Consider the following 22,074-nt stretch of genomic DNA (forward strand, 5'->3'; position numbering starts at 1 on the left):
GAGCATGATGCTGGAATTTATAATATGCTTGACTGCAGATGGTGTTGTAGCCGTGGAGACCCTTCGGGCCGAGCTTGCCTGAGCCAAGGAGCAAGCCAGGATAAGCAACACGGCTCCCGAGAAGGCAGTTGGTGAATTAAAAGCTGAACATGCTGCTCATCGCCTGAGTGAGGAGAGAATATCCAACATGGCGCTTGAGCTAAGGGTTGCCGCTAGCCGATATGAACTTCTCGAGAAAGAGCGCCAAGCAAAAGCGGCTGACCTTGAGAAGGCCTTACAAGCGGCAAAGGAAACCCGGTCAGAGGCTAGAGCAGCTCAGGAGGAGATCCGACAAGCCGGGGAGATCGCGGCTGGGAAGCCCTTTTTATTGCGAACTAAGTTTGGCGATCCGAAGTATGCCCCGCTTGATCAAATGTGGAGTTCTCCGGACGCATATTTGGACTTGTCAAAGAGTGCTTCTGATGCGACACAGTTTTTCCAAGCCCAAGAGGGCCATGAAGCGGAAAGTCTTTTTTGGTCGCAGTTTAGCATGACAAGGTGTCCGTTGCTGTTGAATGAACAGATGGCCAAATGGGCAGAGCTCCACATGATATCCGGACTTGCCATGAAGGCTGTCGTGGACCGGCTGTGGCTTGAGGGACCAACTGCGAATAGTTATTTTGGTTTAGTGCAACAACTTGTTCGTGCGGTGTCGCATATCGACGCTATCAAGCGGTCAACATGCATAGAAGGTGCACAGATGGCCCTTGCCCGTGTGAAGACGTACTAGGCGAAGATGAAGGCCACCGATATTGCAATAGGGGGTCCACCCGAGGGTCAGGACACACCAGAGCACCATTTTGAAGAAGTCTTAGAGCGTGCCCACTTGATAGAGGGTCAGTGCTCGAAAAATATTATGTTCGAGTATCATGTATCCGAATTGTAAAAACAATGCTTATGACAATGAAGGCTTTGTTTATACTTTTGCCCAGAAAGTATTTTAGTGCCTCCTGTGTGGCCGTTTATTTATATATGTATATAACCTGAAAATTTCCAGTCGTCGGCTTCGTCCCCTCACGTATAATGCGGGAGTGTTCGGAAAAGCACTTGATCACACTTGACCAAACTTCTTGGTCCATTAAGGAGGTGTTAGTGCGGTGAACTAGGCAATCGGACTATAGAGCTTTAACACTTCCACTTAGCAATAGGAGTTTGACAGTGGGGCTACTATATAGCCCCTAGTATGTCTGCATTTATCCGAATACGGTGCGTTTACATACGTGACCAGGAAACCAGTCCTTCATTAATGCGGAGGAATCGCGGAGATTCCGCTGAGTCATCGAGTGGTTGGCCAACTCTCGCCTTATCATGACAGTCAGTTTTCGGCTTTCTCTACTGAGGTGCTCCTCCGGATGAACCAGGGCACAATCATAGTAGTTCTCCCTTTACCACCTTAGACGATAGAGCCGAACATAAGGTAGCAAGCACAGGAGCCAGGCAAACCCAACTATTGACCAAAGACATGATTCAGAGTTGATGCATATAAGGCCACTCGCGACGCCGAACACTCCCGAAGGTATTCCGACTTTTCAATACATACCGGGCTGGATACAGCCCCCGGTAATGAACCCTGAATTCAAGGCACGTGCGGCAATCCGGCGTGATGAGAGAGCGCCTGTGGTGAGAGCATAGTTCTCAGAGCACACTGATGGCTACTTCTATAACATCCATTTTAGTATGGCGAATCGTAAGTTCGCAAATAATGCCGATATCTTTCCTGGGCCCATATATGCCAGGAAGGTATGAAACAACAAGAGATAATAATAAGAAAAAAGGTTTACACAGGGTCTTAATCTAAAGAGAAACCTTAAAACGGGGTCCTGTGTTCGGCTCTAACATTGTTGAGTCTATGGTTTCCATGGCGGGGTCCAGCCTCCCATCCTCGGATGGCGCAATCTGCCCTGGATGTAGGGCTAGGGCGGTTATAGGCGCTATCTCCTGCACATAGTTTGGTAACAGATTTAGGTCATGTTCATCGTGGTGGCAGGGTGCGGCTGCCATGGGCTCGAATCCATCGAAGATCAAGTCTCCACGGATGTCGGCGGTGTAGTTCAAGCTTCCCAACCTGACCTGATGGCCAGGGACGTAATTGTCGATCTGCTCCAGGTGACCAAGTGAGTTGGCCCGCAGTGCGAAGCCGCCGAATACGAAAATCCGTCCGGGGAGAAAAATCTCACCCTAGACTGTGTTGTTGTAGATGATTGAAGGAGCCATCAAGCCTTACGGTGACGACACAGTGGAACTCTCAATGAAAGCACCAATGTCGGTGTCAAAACCGGCGGATCTCGGGTAGGGGGTCCCGAACTGTACGTCTAAGGCTAATGGTAACAGGAGGCGGGGACACAATGTTTACCCAGGTTTGGGCCCTCTTGATGGAGGTAATACCCTACTTCCTGCTTGATTGATCTTGATGATATGAGTATTACAAGAGTTGATCTACCACGATATTGTAGAGGCTAAACCCTAGAAGCTAGCCTATGATTATCATTGTTCCCGTCCTACAGACTAAACCCTCCAGTTTATGTTGACACCAGAGGGGGCTAGGGTTACACAGAGTCGGTTACAGAGAAAGGAATATTCATATCCGAATCGCCAAGCTTGCCTTCCATGCAAAGGATAGTCCCATCCGGACACGGGACAAAGTCTTCTATCTTGTATCTTCATAGCCCAACAGTCCGGCATATGCATATAGTCTGTCTGTCTGAGGACCCCTTAATCCAGGACTCCCTCACTCCCCTCCTCCACTCCTTTATATACGGGGGAGGAAGGCACCCCAAAGACACACAAGTTCATTGTTTAGCCGTGTGCGGTGCCCCCTCCACAGATTTCCACCTTGGTCATATCATTGTAGTGCTCAGGTGAAGCCCTGTGTCGATAACTTCGTCATCACAGTCATCACGCCGTCGTGCTGACGAAACTCTTCCCCGATCTTAGCTGGATATAGAGTTCGTGGGACGTCACCGAGCTGAACGTGTGAATATCGCGGAGGTGTCGTACCTTCGGTGCTAGGATCGGTCGGATCATGAAGACATTCGACTACATCAACCGCGTTGTCATAATGCTTTCGCTTTCGGTCTACAAGGGTACGTAGACAACACTCTCCCCTCACGTTGCTATGCATCACCAAGATAGATCTTGCGTGATCGTAGGAAAATATTTGAAATTACTACATTCCCCAACAGCGGCATCCGAGCCAGGTCTATGCGTAGATGTCATATGCATGAGTAGAACACAAAGAGTTGTGGGTGATAATAGTCATACTGCTTCCCAGCATGTCATATTTTGATTCGGCGGTATTGTTGGATGAAGTGGCTCAGACCAACTTTACGCGTACGCTTACGCGAGATAGGTTCTACCGATGTGCTTTGCACACAGGTGGCTAGTGAGTGTCTGTTTCTCCAACTTTAGTTGAATCAAGTGTGGCTACACCCGGTCCTTGTTGAAGGTTAAAACAGTACACTTCACGAAAAATCATTGTGGTTTTGATGCATAGGTAAAAACGGTTCTTGCTAAGCCCGTAGCAGCCACGTAAAACTTGCAACAACAAAGTAGAGGACGTCTAACTTGTTTTTGCAGGGCTTGTTGTGATGTGATATGGTCAAGGCATGATGAGATATAAATTGTTATATGAGATGATCAAGTTTTGTAATAAAGTCATCGGCAACTAGCAGGAGCCATATGGTTGTTGCTTTATTGTATGCAATGCAACTGCCATGTAATTGTTTTACTTTATCACTAAGCAGTAGCGATAGTTGTAGTAACAATAGCTGGAGAGACGACAACGATGCTACGATGGCGATCAAGGTGTCGCGCCGGTGACAATGGAGATCATGACGATGCTTTGGTGATTAAGATCATGAGCACAATATGATGATGGCCATATCATGTCACATATTTTGATTGCATGTGATGTTTATCTTTTATGCATCTTATTTTCTTAGTAGGGCGGTAGAATTATAAGATGATCCCTTACTAAATTTCAAGGTATAAGTGTTCTCCCTGAGTATGCACCGTTGCTACAGTTTGTCGTGCCGAGATACCACGTGATGATCGGGTGTGATAAGCTCTACGTTCACATACAACGGGTGCAAGCCAGTTTTGCACGCGCAGAATACTCGGGTTAAACTTGACGAGCCTAGCATATGCAGATATGGCCTCGGAACACTGAGACTGAAAGGTCGAACGTGAATCATATAGCAGCTATGATCAACATAGTGATGTTCACCATTAAAAACTACTCCATCTGACGTGATGATCGGACATGGTTTAGTTGATTTGGATCATGTGATCACTTAGATGATTAGACGGATGTCTATCTAAGTGGGAGTTCTTAAGTAATATGATTAATTGAACTTTAATTTATCATGAACTTAGTACCTGATAGTATTTTGCATGTCTATGTTGTTGTAGATCAATGGCCCGTGCTACCTTTCCTTTGAATTTTAATGTGTTCCTAGAGAGAGCTAAGTTGAAATATGATGGCAGCAACTACACGGACTGGGTGCGTAACTTGAGGATTATCCTCATTGCTACAAAGAATAATTACGTCCTGGAAGCACCTCTAGGTGCCAGGCCTACTGCAGATGCTACTGATGATGTTAAGAATGCCTGGCAGAGCAAAGCTGGTGACTACTCGATAGTTCAGTGTGCCATGCTTTATGGCTTAGAATCGGGACTTTAAAGACATTTTGAACGTCATGGAGCATATGAGATGTTCCAAGAGTTGAAGTTAATATTTCAAGCAAATACCCGAGTTGAGAGATATGAAGTCTCCAACAAGTTCTACATCTGTGAAATGGAGGAGAATAGTTCTCTCAGTGAACACATATTCAGAATGTCTGGGTACCATAACCACTTGACTCAGTTGGGAGTTGATCTTCCAGTTGATTGTGTCATTGACAAAGTTCTTCAATCACTGCCACCAAGCTATAAAGGCTTCGTGATGGACTATAATATGCAAGGGATGAACAAGAGTATTCCCGAGCTCTTCACAATGCTAAAGGCTGCAGAGGTATAAATCAAAAAGGAGCATCAAGTGTTGATGGTCAACAAGACCACTAGTTTCAACAAAAAGGGCAAAGGGAAGAAGGGGAACTTCAAGAAGAATGGCAAAAAGGTTGCTGCTCAAGAGAAGAAACCCTAGTCTGGACCTAAGCCTGAAACTGAGTGCTTCTACTGCAAAGGGACTGGTCACTAGAAGCGGAACTGCCCTAAGTATTTGGCGGATAGGAAGGATGGCAAAGTGAAAGGTATATTTGATATACATGTTATTGATGTGTACTTAACTAATGCTCTCAGTAGCGCCTAGGTATTTGATACTGGTTCCGTTTCTCATATTTGCAACTTGAAACAGGGGCTACGTATTAAGCGAAGATTGTCTAAGGACGAGGTGATGATGCATGTGGGAAATAGTTCCAAGGTCGATGTGATCGCCGTCATCACGCTACCTCTACATCTACCATCGGGATTAATTTTAGACCTGAATAATTGTTATTTGGTGCCAGCGTTGAGCATGAACAATATATCTGGATCTTGTTTAATGCGAGACGGTTATTCATTTAAATCAGAGAATAATGGTTGTTCTATTTATATGAGTAATATCTTTTATGGTCATGCACCCTTACTGAGTGGTCTATTTTTATTGAATCTTGATAGTGATGATACACATATTCATAATATTGAAGCCAAAATATGCAAAGTTAATAATCATAGTGCAACTTATTTGTGGCACTGCCATTTGGGTCATATCGGTGTAAAGCGCATAAAGAAACTCCATGCTGATGGACTTTTGGGATCACTTGGTGCTTGCGAACCGTGCCTTTTGGGAAAAATGACTAAAACTCCGTTCTCCGGAATAATGGAATGGGCTACTGACTTATTGGAAATAATACATACTGATGTATGCGGTCCAATGAGTGTTGAGGCTCGTGGTGGGTATCGTTATTTTCTTACCTTCACAGATGATTTGAGCAGATGTGGTTATATCTACTTGATGAAACATAAGTCTGGAATATTTGAAAAGTTCAAAGAATTTCAGAGTGAAGTGTAAAATCATCGTAACAAGAAAATAAAGTTTCTACGATCTGATTGTGGAGGAGAATATTTGAGTTATGAGTTTGGTCTTCATTTGAAACACAAGGGATAGTTTTACAACTGACGCCACCTGGAACACCACAGCGAAATAGTGTGTCCGAACATCGTAACTATACTTTATTGGATATGGTGTGATCTATGATGTCTCTTACTGATTTACCGCTATCATTTTGGCGTTATGCTTTAGAGGCGGCTGCATTCACTTTAAATAGGGCACCATCAAAATCCGTTGAGACGACGCCTTATGAATTGTGGTTTGGCAAGAAACCAAAGTTGTCGTTTCTTAATGTTTGGGGCTGCGATGCTTATGTGAAAAAGCTTCAACCAGATAAGCTCGAACCCAAATCGGAGAAGTGCGTCTTCATAGGATACCCAAAGGAAACTGTTGGGTACACCTTCTATCACAGATCCGAAGGCAAAATATTTGTTTGCTAAGAATGGATCCTTTCTAGAGAAGGAGTTTCTCTCAAAAGAAGTGAGTGGGAGGAAAGTAGAACTTGATGAGGTAATCGTACCTTCTCCCTTATTGGAAAGTAGTTCATCGCAGAAATCAGTTCCAGTGATTCCTACACAAATTAGTGAGGAAGCTAATGATGATGATGATGAAACTTCAAATCAAGTTACTGCCGAACTTCGTAGGTCTTCTAGAGTAAGATCCGCACCAGAGTGGTACGGTAATCCTGTTCTATAAGTCATGTTACTAGACCATGATGGACCTACAAACTATCAGGAACCGATGATGAGCCCAGATTCCGCGAAATGGCTTGAAGCCCTGAAATCTGAGATGGGATCCATGTATGAGAACAAAGTGTGGACTTTGGTGGACTTGCCCGATGATCGGCAAGCCATAGAAAATAAATGGGTCTTTAAGAAGGAGACCGATGCAGACGGTAATGTTACTGTTTACAAAGCTCGACTTGTTGCGAAAGGTTTTCGACAAGTTCAAGGAGTTGACTATGATGAGACTTTCTCACCCGTAGCGTTGCTTAAGTCTATCCGAATCATGTTAGCAATTGCTGCATTTTATGATTATGAAATTTGGCAAATGGATGTCAAAACTGCATTCCTGAATGGATTTCTGGAAAAAGAGTTGTATATGATGCAACCAGAAGGTTTTGTCGATCCAAAGGATGCTAACAAAGTGTGCAAGCTCTAGCGATCCATTTATGGACTGTTGCAAGCCTCTCGGAGTTGGAATAAACTCTTTGATAGTGTGATCAAAGCATATGGTAGTATACAAACTTTTGGAGAAGCTTGTATTTACAAGAAAGTGACTGGGAGCTCTGTAGCATTTCTGATATTATATGTGGATGACATTTGTTGATTGGAAATGATATAGAATTTCTGGATAGCATAAAGGGATACCTGAATAAGAGTTTTTCCATGAAATACCTCGATGAAGTTGCTTACATATTGGGCATCAAGATCTATAGAGATAGATCAAGACGCTTACTTGGACTTTCACAAAGCACATACCTTGATAAATTTTTGAAGAAGTTCAAAATGGATCAGTTAAAGAAAGGGTTCTCACCTGTGTTACAAGGTGTGAAGTTGAGTCAGACTCAATGCCTGACCACTTCCGAAGATAGAGAGAAAATTAAAGGCATTCCCTATGCTTCATCCATAGGTTCTATCATGTATGCAATGTTGTGTACCTGACCTGATGTATGTCTTGCTATAAGCGTAGCAGGGAGGTACCAAAGTAATCCCGGAGTGGAGCACTGGACAGCGGTCAAGAACATCCTGAAATACCTGAAAAGGACTAAGGATATGTTTCTCGTTTATGAAGGTGAAAAAGAGCTGGTCGTAAATACTTACGTCGATGCAAGCTTTGACACTGATCCAGATGACTCTAAGTCGCAAACTGGATACATAATTTTATTGAATGGAGGAGCTGTCAGTTGGTGCAGTTCCAAGCAGAGCGTCGTGGCGGGATCTATGTGTGAAGCGGAGTACATTTCTGCTTCGGAAGGAGCAAATGAAGGAGTTTGGATGAAGGAGTTCATATCCGATCTAGGTGTCATACCTAGTGCATCGGGTCCAATGAAAATCTTTTGTGATAATACTGGTGCAATTGCCTTGGCAAATGAATCTAGATTTCACAAGAGAACCAAGCACATAAAGAGGCGCTTTAATTCCATCCTTCATCAAGTGTCGGAAGGGGACATAAAAATTTGCAAGATACACACGGATCTGAATGTTGCAGACCCGTTGACTAACCCTCTTCCACGAGCAAAACATGATCAGCACCAAAGCTCCATGGGTGTTAGAATGATTACTATGTAATCAAGATTATTGACTCTAGTGCAAGTGGGAGAATGAAGGAAATATGCCCAAGAGGCAATAATAAAGTTATTATTTATTTCGTTAATTCATGATAAATTTTTATTATTCATGCTAGAATTATATTAATCAGAAACTTAGTACATGTGTGAATACATAGATAAAACATATAATCCCTAGTATGCCTCTACTTGAATAGCTCGTTAATCAAAGATGGTTATGTTTCCTAACCATAGACATGTGTTGTCATTTGATGAACGGGATCACAACATTAGGAGAATGATGTGATGGACAAGACCCATCCGTTAACTTAGCATTATGATCGTGTCAGTTTCATTGCTACTGCTTTCTTCATGACTTATACATGTTCCTCAGACTATGAGATTATGCAACTCCCAAATACAGGAGGAACACTTTGTGTGCTACAAAACGTCATAACGTAAATGGGTGATTATAAAGGTTCTCTACAGGTGTCTCCAAAGGTGTTTGTTGGGTTGGCATAGATCGAGATTAGGATTTGTCACTCCGCTTTTCGGAGAGGTATCTCTGGGCCCTCTCGGTAATACTCATCACTATAAGCCTTGCAAGCATTGTGACTAATGAGTTAGTTGCGGGATGAAGTACTACAGAACGAGTAAAGAAACTTTCCGGTAACGAGATTGAACTAAGTATTTGAGATACCGACGATTGAATCTCGGGTAAGTAACATACCGATGACAAAGGGAACAACGTATGTTTTGATCATACTTTTCTATACCTAGTTTTTACTATGCATTAGTTTTGTTCCTCAAACATTTGCATGAGTAGGATTGGCAACATATGGTTTGGCTGTAGTACTTGAGGTAGGAACCTAATTCCTTTTGATCACCCCGGGAATATATGTTATGCTTTATTATTGCTTAGCCATGCTCATAGATGGGGATTGGATCGTGATTCACATGGAAGTTTTGAGAGTTATTAATCTTGGATAACATTAAGGTGGAAACTTTAATACATAGATGGGTGGATTGGTTGGGGAACCTGGGGAACCCAGTGTTGTCCATTAAGGGAAATCCCGGGGTATCCGTGTGATTTTTCCTTGGTTTGCCACCCAGGCTCAATGGGATCATATGATATTTCATGACTAGAAACTTCCGTGTGCAGCCACAAGCCATTATGGGCTTTGGCATAGTTGAGTACCTTGTATGAGCTCTCGAAGAGGTGGACTAGCAGATGTAGAGGGAAAGTAGGTGTACCAGTCTGCCCGGAGTAGAGAGTTAATGCTTTAGAAAGACTATGTCTTGATCTTCCGATCATAGATGCGGTCGAGTCTTGTGGGGGAAAGTCTGCAACCTTTGTAGAGTGTATTAAACTAATCATGGTTAGCCGTGTCCTCGGTTATGCACATCTTGAGTATCTGGAATTGGATATTATTGTTGATCTCATCACTCTTTAATTAATTGAATTGGGTTTAATGTGGATACTTGTTAATTGGGTTTTGAGTTGAGGAAACCTTCTCAAATATTTTTGGTACAACTTGGAAGTGGTTAAATAAATTTATTCCTTTGTTGTAGGGAAAAACTAGCTTGATGCAAAACCATAAACTTAGAGCCTCCACCAGCCAAATATTGCATATAGATATAGTTCTTGCATTTCATTGCTTTACAGTGTAACTCTGCCAGCATATTCAATGTGGTGACCTACACACTTGCAACGTCTCATGTTGCAGACTACTGAGACTATGAATAAGGTGCGATAGGTCATTGACATGCACTCAGCTATGACGTTGGAGTTGATGGACTCATTTACCTTCGAAGCTTCCGCAGTTATTTAGCTTAGATGGCCTTCATCCATGATATTTTTGTGTAATCATACTCTTTATGAGGACTTGATGTAATAAGTGTGTGACTGAACTCTATTATAATTCCTCGAGTACTGTGTGTGTCAGCATTACCGATCCAGGGATGACTTTGAAACACAGAGACTTTGGTCCATTGGGATCGTGGTTGCTACTAGATCGTATCAGAGCACACACTGACTGTAGGATGTGACCACTAGAATAAGCCACATGAATTCTCTTCTTTGCTCATAATTCTCCTCTATTTCTACTCTATAGATGGCGGACCCCAGGAACAAGTTCACTCAGCCGGATGTCGACACCCTTTCGGACGACACTTGAAGGAAGTCACTAAGTACTTGAAAATCGGACTACCGAGCTACACGGGGACTTTTCTGCAACTGTACCGGAAGAGCAGTGCTGGAAGATCAAAGTCTGGGTACCTGGGAGGACATTCACGCCAACGACAAAACCTATTGATTTCTACCTGGATGCACCAATCTGGAGCTTAGGAAAGAGCATGGCAGCCCATATCACCTTTGGACACATATGTCAGGTGTATCACAAGGAGCTGGAAAACACTATCTACCAAATATGTGGCCGCTGAGACGAAGAATGGGAGATGATCCATACCAGGAGGGATGGATCAATTGCAGCTTACATTCAGGAGATGGGTGATCATATTCGTCGACAAGAGAATCAACTATGCATCAACATGAAGAAGATCAAGAAGCTGATGAAGAAGAACAACGAGCTAGAAGAGGAACTCAAGTTTACACGTGATGGATATGAGGAAAATATTGTCGTACTACTGGAGAAGCATGAAGATCTGAAGAGGAAGCTAGGACTACCAGTGGAGAATCACAAGCGAGAACCAGCAAAAGAGATTCATTCGGAGGACTACACCATCTTGGACGACACCGATATGGACAGTGATGGAAATGATGATAGTGATGAAGACTACGTTGACAAAGCTGGAGCAGATATCATGGAGTCTTCCTCTGATCAAAATTTCTAGATGACCACCATTGTAACTAGTAGTATTCTTCCAAGTAGTTAGCATCGGTCGAATTTGTAATTGTAGTTTAGATCGTTTGTGTGAACCTTGTGTGCTATTGAATGAAGTGAATTGATTATGTTTGTCTCATGAGCATATGGGTAGTGAATCTCTCTTAGACCTTATTCTATTCTGTTTTATCACCCCTTCTAACCCATCAGATGCCTCCGAGACGTGACAATGGATCTGTGTTCCCACCGGAGCTCACTTAGTTGATCCAGCAGTAGAATGCCTTGATGCAGATGCTAGTTCAGAACCAGAACCAAGGCAACAACAACAACAACCCACCACCACCACCCCCTGTTGACAACCTAGCCTATTTTCTGAGGTTGAATCTGCCGGTGTTCTCTAGTAGCACCGAGCCGATTGTTGCAGATGATTGGCTCCACAAGATTGGAAGAGAGCTGATCGCTGCAGGATGCACAGATGCGGAGAGAGTGCACTTTGCCGCACATCAGCTTGATGGACCCGCATCATCTTGGTGGGAGAATTTCACTGCCACTTACCCCATTGACACAATGACATGGGATCAGTTTCAGCAGGCTTTCTGCACCGCCCATGTTTCAGCAGGATCTATGAGCATGAAGAAGCGTGAGTTTCGCAACTTGCGCCAAGGAGGCCGTACAGTGGGATAGTATGTGGATGAGTTTAGCAAGTTAGCACGTTATGCCCCAGATGATGTGGCCACAGATGCCACAAAGCAGGAGAAGTTTCTTGAGGGACTCAACGATGAGCCGAGCATGCAGTTGATGGTGGCAACATTCAACAACTACCAGGAGTTGGTATACAAGGCCCTCATGATAGAAGGCAAGCAACAACAGATTGACAATCGCAAGAGGAAGTATGGACAGGGGAGGAATAATTCTGGAGCTCAACAGAAGCCCCGCAATACCCCGTACTAGGGAGGACATACTCATAACCATGGAGGTCATAACCATGGAGGACACACGCACAATGGAGCAAGTTCACACAACCATAGTGGCCCCAAGAATGGCAATGGGAATGGAGGAAGTAGCAGTCATAACCATTCCAACATCTCAACACCAGCCACGAGGGATCTAAGCCATATTACTTGTTTCAAGTGCCAGAAGACCGGACATTATGCCAATGATTGTCCTGAAGCCAATAATGGAAATGTCAATGGAGGTTCTGCCAAGAATCCCACCCCCTTCACCAAAGGTCATGTGAACCACATCAGTGTGGAGGAGATTGAGGATCAACCCGACGCAGTTGTCGGTAAGTTTTCGATTAATGCATATACAACACTTGTTCTTTTTTATACTGGTGCATCGTGTTCATTCATATCAAGGGGATTTCTGGATAAGTATAAGTTGCCAACAGTAGCCCTTAAGTCACCTATGTTAGTAAGTTCCCTAGGAGCGGAGTATATGGCTAGTAGGGGATGCTATCAGTTGCCAGTAACCATAAGTAGATATTTTTTCCCACCGATCTGATTGTTCTGGAGTCACAAGGATTGGATGTGATACAAGGCATGGATTGGCTATCCAAGTTTGAGGGAACATCGATTGTGCTAGTAAATCACTTCTTCTCACCACTCCGGAAGGAAAGAGGATCAAGTATGTATCTAGGCATGCGCCGAGGAGGACTCGGGTGAATTCCTTATCATGAGTTGTACAGGAGGAAGTACCAGTAGTGAAGGATTATCCCGATGTATTTCTAGAAGAGTTACCAGGCATGCCACCGGATCGAGACATTGAGTTTTTGATTGAGTTATTGCCAGGCACCGGACCAATATCCAAGAGACCGTATCGGATGCCAGCAAAGGATCTGGAGGAAATTAAGAAGCAGTAAAGGAGTTACTCGAGAAAGGTTACATTCGACCAAGTTCATCACCTTGGGGAGCCCCAGTGCTTCTAGTGGAGAAGAAGGGTGGATCTTTGAGGATGGTTGTTGATTACATTCAATGAGGTGACGATCAAGAACAAATACCCTCTGCCGATGATCAATGATTTTTTTGACCAGCTGCAAGGAGCTAAAGTTTTCTCCAAGATCAATCTTTGATCAGGTTATCACCAGTTGAAGATCCGAGAGCGGGATATACCTAAAACAACTTTTACCACGAGGTATGGGCTATATGAGTATACAGTTATGTCATTTGATTTGACTAATGCCCCTCCTTATTTCATTAGTATGATGAACAAGGTGTTCATGGAGTTTTGGGATAAGTTCGTCATGGTGTTCATTGATGACATTTCGGTCTACTCAAAGAATGAATAAGAGCATAAGGAGCATTTGCATTTGGTTCTTGAGAAGCTCAGAGAACATTAGTTGTATGCCAAGTTCAGCAAATGCGAGTTTTGGTTAAAGGAAGGTGGATTTCTTGGACATGTTATATCCGGAGAAGGAATAGTAGTAGGCCTCACCAAGGTTGCTTCTTTCACCAAATGGTTGGCACCCACCTCAGTGGGAGAGATCAGAAGTTTTCTTGGACTCGCAGGTTATTACCGAAGATTTATTGAGGATTTTTCCAAGATTGTGAAGCCCATTACGGAGTTATTGAAGAAGGACACCAAGTTTAAATGGACTGAGGATTGTGAGGCCAGTTTTCAGGAGCTGAAGAAATGTTTGGTTACATCCCAAGTGCTGATTCTCCCATACCAACACAAGGATTTTCAAGTATATTGCAACGCTTCCCGTCGAGGACTTGGAGGTGTACTTATGCAGGATGGAAGAATTGTTTCATATGCCTCATGACAGCTTCGACCTCATGAGTTGAACTACGCTATGCATGATTTGGAGTTAGCAGCTGTAGTGCATGCGCTCAAGACATGGAGACACTTTCTCATCAGAAACAGTTGTGATGTTTACACGGATCATAAGAGTTTGAAATACATGTTCACGCAGAAGGAGTTAAACCCCGGGCAAAGGAGATGGTTGGAGCTGATAAAGGATTATGATATGAGATTGCATTATCATCCAGGAAAGGCCAATGTTGTAACAGATGCGTTGAGCCGCAAGAGTTATGTTAACACGCTCATAACCGGAGGATTGCCTAAGGAGTTAGCAGACGACCTTGGAGAGCTATGCTTGGAGATAGTTCCGAGAGGTTACGTTGCAGCAATGGAAATTCAGTCCACTCTGTTGGGTAAGAGCAGAGAATCCCAGAAGATGGACAAGGAGATTGCTGAGATAAAGGACAGGATGAGTAAAGGAAAGGCTAAAGGAATTCGTGAGGATGAGCATGACACCTTATGGTTTGAGGATCATATTTATGTGCCTACTGAGCCCTGAGATTAGGAAGTTGATTCTTCAGGAGGCCCATGATTCGCCTTACTCGATTCACCCAGGCAACACCAAGATGTATCTGGATTTGAAGGAAAGTTTCTGGTGGACATGAATGAAGAAGGATATTGTCAAGTATGTAGCAATATGCGATGTATGTCAAAGAGTTAAGGCAGAGCATCAGAAGCCAACAGGATTGCTACGTCCGCTACCGATACCCGAATGGAAGTGGGATAAACTTGGCATGGATTTTATCACTGGATTACCAAGGACTCGTTTATGCTATGACTCTATCTGGGTTGTAGTGGATCGTGTCACGAAAGTTGCCCATTTCATCCCTGTGAAGACAACTTATACGATTGCTAATTTGGCGAAGATATACATGACCAGGAAACGTATGTCTGCATGGAATTCCGAGGAGCATCATATCAGATAGAGGAACATAGTTTACTTAAGAGTTTTGGAATCAGTTGCATGACACTTTGGGTACCAGACTAGAGTTTAGTACAGCCTTTCATCCATGGACAGATGGACAGACCGAGAGAATCAATCAGATTCTGGAGGACATGTTGAGAGCTTGTGCACTAGATTATGAATCTAGTTGGGATGACAATTTGCCTAATGCAAAGTTCTCCTATAACAACAGTTATCAAGCCAGTTTGAAGATGGCTCCTTTTGAAGCCTTGTACGGAAAGAGGTGCAGGACACCGTTATCGTGGGATGAAGTTGGAGATCGCAGTTGTTCGGACCAGACTTAATCAAAGACTCTGAAGAGAAGTTTAAGTTGATTCAAGACATACTCAATATAGCCCACTCAAGGTAGAAGAGTTATGCGGATATGAAACGCAAGGAGATAGTCTATGAAGTCGGAGACATAGCATATCTTCGGGTGTCCCCACTTCGAGGAGTTAAACGTTTTGGAGTCAAGGGAAAGCTAGCACCATGTTTTGTGGGACCATATAGAGTTTTGGAACACATGGGAGAAGTTGCGTACAAGTTGGAATTTCCCGAAGGATTGTCAGGAGTTCACGATGTGTTCCACGTTTCCCAGTTAAAGAAGTGCCATGCACAGATGTCCGATATTTCTCTGAGAGATACAGTCCCACTAGAAGCAATTCAGTTCGATAGTGATCTGACCTATGAAGAGAAGCCAGCCAAGATTCTCGAGTTTTCTAGTCGATTTACTCGCAGCAAGGTTATCGAGTTTTGTAAAGTTCAGTGGAGCCACCATACCCAGGAGGAAGCCACGTGGGAGCAAGACGAGGATCTTCGCAAGGACCAACCAAACCTCTTTGCTGACCAACCCGAATCACGAGGGCGAGATTCATCTTAAGGAGGGTAGGTTTGTAACATCCAAATTTTCAATTTGGATATTATATATAGATCATCATATTTATTGTTGCATTTCATTGTGATCCTAAAAATCTTAAGCAACTCAAGGACCCAAGGAGAGAGTTGGAGGTTTCACAAAATTCATATTTGAATTTATTTCAAATTTGAAAAGAGGATCAATTTGATTTTGTTATTTTTCTCTCCAATTATTTCCAATAATAAAAAATTAAATGAGAGAAGATAATATGACTTCTTAAACCTAGGAGAAATATTGGAGAAAGAATTTTAAAATCAAACTATTATTTTATTTGTATTTTATTTGCGATTTTATTCGAATTAAATATTAGGTTTGGACGATAAAAATTGTTTATGGAATTTTTAGAATTTTTTATATTTTACTAGGATTTTTCTCTACAGCGAAATTATTTAAAAAAAGTTCGGAGTGACTAGGCCGAAGCCCAGCAGGCCGCCGCCGCCTTCCAAGCGCGCCACGCCGTCCCCGTGCCGGACTCCTCGGAGTCCGAGCCACCGCTGCCTTCGCCCGACCCCTCCCCCAAGTCGGAGGAGCCCCCCCTTTATATATATGCCACCGCCGCCCTCTCCACCTCGCCTCGCCCCGTCTCCCGCAGCCGCACCAGTAGCCGCATCAGTCATCATCACCGCACGCCGTCGCCGCCTCCCGCGTCGCCGCCACCCCGCACCACCGCAGGAGCCGCCGCCACCGCTGCCCGACTCCGCCGCAGATCCGATCTCGCCGCCGCCGGTCTTTTCTTGTTGAACCGATAAGAACCGGCCGGCCGAACGTTTTTTTTTGTTTTTAGTTTAGATCAATTTTTTAGGTTTACCTATTTAAGGAACGTTCATTCGTTCATTCATTTTAACGAATGGTTTTCGTTAGATTAGTTTTGTTAATGAATGTTTGCATGGTAGTTTTTCTTTTTAGTTTTATTTTCGGCCAGGGACCTATCCGCGAATAGTTTTATCGTGATTTAGCCCCTGATCTTAAAACTAGCGTAACTTTTTGCACGTTAGTCCAAATTAGATGAAACCAGCGCCTAAATCTTCGTAACGTTCTGTTCTTTCCAGTTAACCAACTTGAACATGATTTTGACACTGTAAAAATTTGACTTTAGTTCAAATTAGTAAATGATCTTGTTTCGTTCGTTTCTCGAGTTTCATTTCTCCGTCTGAGTTGTTTCTTTTTGCATATCGTAGCTAATCACATGTACCTATTGTTAAGATCTAATCCACATGCTAAGAATGCTGTTAGGTTTTACTTTCTATTTATTTTAAGTCATTTGTTTGTTTCGTGTTGATTTGGATCTTTTCTCGATTTTCTCGTTGCTTTCGTTTGAGTGATTGCTTATGTATGCTACTGTTTGTCTATGCTAGATTACCCGGAGTGCGAAGCTTGTTACTATGAATCTCTAGAGTTTGCAGATCATCAGGAAGGCAAGTTACACTTTGATCATACTTTTCTATACCCAGTTTTTACTATGCATTAGTTTTGCTCCTCAAACATTTGCATGAGTAGGATTGGGAACATGTGGTTTGGTTGTAGTACTTGAGTTAGGGACCTAATACCTTTTGATCACCCCGAGAATATCTGTTATGCTTTATTATTGCTTAGCCATGCTCATAGACGGGGATTGGATCGTGATTCACATGGAAGTTTTGAGAGCTATTAATCTTGGATAACATTAAGGTGGCAACTTTAATACACATCTGGGTGGATTGGTTGGAGCACCTGGGGAATCCAATGTTGTCCATTAAGGGAAATCCTGGGGTATCCGTGTGATTTTTCCTCGGTTCGCCACCTAGGCTCAAAGGGATCATATGATATTTCATGACTAAAACTTCCGTGTGCAGCCACAAGTCATTATGGGCTCTAGCATAGTTGAGTATTTTGTCTCAAAGAGGTGGACTAACATATTTAGAGGGAAAGTAGGTGTACCAGTCTGCCCGGAGTAGAGACTTAATGCTTCAGAAAGACTATGCCTCGATCTTCCGACCATGGATGCGGTCGATGAAGGAACTATGCCCTAGAGGCAATAATAAAGAAATTATTTATTTCCTTATTTCATGATACATGTTTATTATTCATGCTAGAATTGTATTAACCGGAAACTTAGCACATGTGTGAATACATAGACAAAACATATTGTCCCTAGTATGCCTCTACTTGACTAGCTCGTTACTCAAAGATGGTTATGTCTCCTAACAATAGACATGTGTTGTCATTTGATGAATGGGATCACATCATTAGGAGAATGATGTGATGGACATGACTGACCCGTTAACTTAGCATTATGATCGTTACAGTTTCATTGCTACTACTTTCTTCATGACTTATACATGTTCCTCAGGCTCTGAGATTATGCAACTCCCGAATACCGGAGGAACACCTTGTGTGCTATCAAACATCACAACGTAAGTGGGTGATTATAAAGATGCTCTACAGGTGTCTCCGAAGGTGTTTGTTGGGTTGGCATAGATTGAGATTAGGATTTGTCACTCCGTGTTTCGGAGAGGTATCTCTGGGCCCTCTCGGTAATACTCGTCACTATAAGCCTTGCAAGCATTGTAACTAATGAGTTAGTTGCGGGATGAAGTATTACAGAATGATTAAAGATACTTGACGGTAATGAGGTTGAACTAGGTATGATGATACCGATGATCGAATCTCGGGCAAGTAACATAACGATGACAAAGGGAACAATGTATGTTGTTATGCGGTTTGACCGATAAAGATCTTCGTAGAATATGTAGGAAACAATATGAGCATCCAGGTTCCGCTATTGGTTATTGACCAGAGATGTGTCTCGGTCATGTCTACATAGTTCTCAAACCCGTAGGGTCCACACGCTTAACGTTCGATGACGATTGGTATTATGAGTTTATGTGATTTAATGTACCGAGCGTTATCCGGAGTCCTGGATGAAATCACGGACATGATGAAGACTCTCAAAATGGTCGAGACATAAATATCGATATATTAGAAGGCTATATTCAAACATTGGAAAGGTTCCGAGTGATTCAGGTATTTTTTGGAGTACCGGGGACTTACGGGAATTCACCGGGAGAAGTAATGGGCCTTATTTGGCTTTAGTGGAGAGAGGGGAGAAGGGCCAAGATGTGGTGCGCGCCTCCCCCCTGCCCAACTCGAATTTGACAAGGGGTGGGGGCGCAACCCCCCTTTCCTTCTCCCTCTCCCTCTCTTTCATTCTCTCCTACTCCGAATAGGAAAGGGAATCCTACTAGGACTTGGGAGTCCTAGTAGGACTCCCTATGCTTGGCGCGCCCCCTAGGCCGGCCGCCTTCTCCCTCCCTCCTTTATATACGGGGGAGGGTAGCACCCCAAGGACACACAAGTTGATCTTTTAGCCGTGTGCGGTGCCCCCCTCCATAGTTACACACCTCGATCATACCATCGTAGTGCTTAGGCAAAGCCCTGCGCCGGTAGCATCATCATCACCGTCCCCATGCCGTTGTGCTGACGGAACTCACCCTCATCCTCAATTGGATCAAGAGCACGATGGACGTCATAGAGCTGAACGTGTGCTGAACACGGAGGTGCCGTGCATTCGGTACTTGATCGGTTGGATCACGAAGAAGTTCGACTACATCAACTGCTTTATTGAAACGCTTCCGCTTTTGGTGTACGAGGGTACGTGGACACACTCTCCCCTCTCGTTGCTATGCATCACCTAGATAGATCTTGCATGATCGTAGGAATTTTTTTGAAATTACTGCGTTCCCCAATAATGGCATCCGAGCTAGGTTTATGCATAGATGTTATATGCACGAGTAGAACACAAAGTGTTGTGGGCGATAATAGTCATACTACTTACTAGCATGTCATACTTTTATTCGGCGGTATTGTTGGATGATGCGGCTCAGACCAACATTACGCGTACGCTTAAGCGAGACGGGTTCTACCGACGTGCTTCGCACACAGGTGGCTAGTGAGTGTCTGTTTCTCCAACTTTAGTTGAATCGACTATGGCCACGCCCGGTCCTTGTTGGAGGTTAAAACAGCACACTTGACGAAGAATTGTTATGGTTTTGATGCGTAGGTAAGAACGGTTCTTGCTAAGCCCGTAGCAGCCACGTAAAACTTGCAACAACAAAGTAGAGGATGTCTAACTTGTTTTTGCAGGGCATGTTGTGATGTGATATGGTCAAGACATGATGTGATATAATTTATTGTATGAGATGATCATGTTTTGTTGAAGTTATCGGCAACCGGCAGGAGCCTTATGGTTGTCTCTTTATTGCATAAGATGCAAGTGCCATGTAATTGCTTTACTTTGTCGCAATGCGATAGCAATAGTTGAAAAAGCAATAGTTGGGGAGACGACCATGTGACGACAAGTTTATAGAGATCAAGATGATGGAGATCATGGTGTCATGCCGGTGACGATGGAGATCATGATGGTACTTTGGAGATGGAGATCAAAGGCACAAGATGATGATGGCCATATCATGTCACATATTTTGATTGCATGTGATGTTTATCTTATGTGCTTCTTATTTTGCTTAGGGAGGTAGCATTATAAGATGATCCCTTACTAAATTTCAAGATATAAGTATTCTCCCTGAGTATGCACCGTTGCTACAGTTCATCGTGTCGAGACACCACATGATGATCGGGTGTGATAAGCTCTACGTTCACATACAACGGGTGCAAGCTAGTTTTGCACACGCAGAATACTCGGGTTAAACTTGATGAGCCTAGCATATGCAGCTATGGCCTCGGAACACTAGAGACCGAAAGGTCGAGCGGGAATCATATAGTAGATATGATCAACATAGTGATGTTCACCATTGAAAACTACTCCATCTCATGTGATGATCGTACATGGTTTAGTTGATTTGGATCACGTGATCATTTAGATGACTAGAGGGATGTTTATCTAAGTGGGAGTTCTTAAGTGATATGATTAATTGAACTTTAATTTATCATGATCTTAGTACCAGATAGTATTTTGCAAATTATGTAGTAGAGAAAACTAAGTTGGACGATGATAGTAGCAATGATGCGGACTGAGTCCGTGATCTGAGGTTTATCATCATTGCTGCACAGAAGAATTATTTGCTTGATGCACCTCTAGGTGAAAAAACTATTGCAGGAGCAGATGCAGATGTTATGAACGTTTGGCTAGCTTAATATGATGACTATCTGATAGTTTAGTGCACCATGCTTTACGGCTTAGAATCGGGACTTCAAAGGCATTTTGAACGTCATGGACCATATGAGATGTTCCAGGAGTTGAAGTTAATATTTCAAGCAAATACCCAAGTTGAGATATATGAAGTCTCCAACAAGTTCTATAGCTAAAATATGGAGGAGAATAGCTCAAGCAATGAGCATGTGCTCAGATTGTCTGGGTACTACAATCGCTTGAATCAAGTGGGGGGTTAATCTTCCAGATAAGATAGTGATTGATCGAGTTCTCTAGTCACCATCACCAAGTTACTGGAACTTCGTGATGAACTATAGTATGCAAGGGATGATGAAAACGATTCCCGAGCTCTTTGTGATGCTGAAATCATCGAAGGTAGAAATCAAGAAAAGCATCAAATGTTGATGATTTACAAGACCACTAGTTTCAAAAAAGGGGCAAAGGGAAATAAAGGGAACTTCAAGTAGAATGGCAAGCAAATTGTCACTCCCGTGAAGAAGCCCAAAGCTGGACCAAAGCCTGAAACTAAGTGCTTCTACTGCAAAGGAAATGGTCACTGGAGGCAGAAATGCCCTGAATATTTGGTGGATAAGAAGGATGGCAAAGTGAACAATGGTATATTTGATATACAGGTTATTTATGTGTACCTTACTAGTGTTTATAGTAGCTCCTGGATATTTGATACTTGTTCGATTGCTAAGACTAGTAACTCGAAATAGGAGTTACAGAATAAACAGAGACTAGTTGAGGGTGAAGTAACGATGTGTGTTGGAAGTGGTTCCAAGATTGATATGATCATCATCGCACACTCCCTATACTTTCGATATTAGTGTTGAACCTAAATAAATGTTATTTGGTGTTTGCGTTGAGCATAAATATGATTAGATCATGTTTATTGCGGTACGATTATTCATCTAAGACAGAGAATAAATTGTTATTCTATTTACATGAATAAAACCTTCTATGGTCATACACCCAATGTTGATGGTTTATTGAATCTTGATCGTAGTGATAAACATATTCAT

This window comes from Triticum dicoccoides, chromosome 6B (genome assembly GCF_002162155.2).
Source record: "Triticum dicoccoides isolate Atlit2015 ecotype Zavitan chromosome 6B, WEW_v2.0, whole genome shotgun sequence".
Taxonomy (NCBI): Eukaryota; Viridiplantae; Streptophyta; class Magnoliopsida; order Poales; family Poaceae; genus Triticum; species Triticum dicoccoides.